Genomic DNA, 1,278 nt, shown 5'->3' on the forward strand with positions numbered 1-1,278 from the left:
GAAGGTTCAGAGAATTCAAACCTGAGTCATTGCCATGTTGAAAGATTGCAGGCGATCAGTTTATTCTGGGGGAGCACATGGTGCTCTCAGAGCAGAAGCCCAGCAGAGGGGCTGATGGAGAATTGTGTCCAGACTGGACAATTGGCATTGGCTTCATTCTAATCTCTCTCTCGGTGCCTCTGTCTTGCCACTTGGCATGAAGTCTGGCCAATGGGTGTTGCTGCTAAATCACCCCTGAAGTCAGTTGTGATGTCTGTTAGTAGGTTCTGATTTTATAGAGACATTGATATAAGAAATGTTATGTCAATTCAGAGCCATGGCCCATCCAATAAAGAAAATGTCTTTTTCATTTTTTTTTTTAAAGAAAAGGGATGAAGCCAATACCAAGTCTAAGAAATGTAATTGAAAATTACATTAGCTGCTATAAAAAGTAACTGCAGAAGCAGTGTGAGGAAGAGGAGACGGAAGTGACCTCCGGACTGGCCACTGCCGCCGCTGCAACCCGCACCCAGACTCCGCTGCTTCCGCCCCTCCCCCGTCACCACCATGCCCAAGAGAAAGGCTGAAGGAGATGCTAAGGGAGACAAGACCAAGGTTAAGGATGAAAGGAGATCAGCAAGGTTATCTGCTAAACCTGCTTCTCCAAAGGCACAACCCAAACAGAAAAAGGCACCTGCAAAGAAGGGAAAGAAGTTACCCAAAGGAAAAAAGGGAAAGGCTGACTCTGGTAAGGATGGGAACAACCCTGCAGAGAATGGAGATGGCAAAACAGACCAGGCACAGAAAGCTGAAGGTGCTGGAGATGCCAAGTGAATTGCGTGAATTTTTGATAACTGTGTACTTCTGGTGACTGTACAGTTTGAAATACTATTTTTTAATCAAGTTTTATAAAAATGCGGAATTTTGTTTTACTTTTTTTTTAAAGCTATGTTGTTAGCACACAGAACGCTTTGTTGTTGTTTTGGGGGAATGGGGCAGATATTAGAATGCCTCAGAAGCTGGGTTGAAATGGTGGGGATTTCTTCTCCTCCTTGTTTTTGAGAGAACTTCTCTTGAATACCAAGAGAAGGCTCACACACACACACACACACACACACACACACACACACATACACCCCCACCAGATACATAGATATGAACATTGATACCCTCAGCCTGTCTGGTAGGGGTAGGAGTGGATAACTTCAAAAATTTGTACTTCTTCCCTGTCTGCCATAAGCATCAACTTGACTCCTCCAAACCCAGGGGCCTATCAGGACCTGTCCCTGCTTCCCTCCT

At 44.8% G+C, this 1,278-nt stretch overlaps 1 pseudogene; it reads left to right on the forward strand.

The window, feature by feature from the left end:
* The first annotated feature begins 522 nt into the window (after nucleotides 1-522).
* On the forward strand, nucleotides 523-972 carry LOC110199180 (non-histone chromosomal protein HMG-17 pseudogene; annotated as a pseudogene).
* The last annotated feature ends 306 nt before the right edge of the window (nucleotides 973-1,278 follow it).

Source organism: Phascolarctos cinereus, unplaced genomic scaffold, assembly GCF_003287225.1.
Source record: "Phascolarctos cinereus isolate Bilbo 61053 unplaced genomic scaffold, phaCin_HiC Scaffold_4;HRSCAF=312, whole genome shotgun sequence".
NCBI classification, from domain to species: Eukaryota; Metazoa; Chordata; class Mammalia; order Diprotodontia; family Phascolarctidae; genus Phascolarctos; species Phascolarctos cinereus.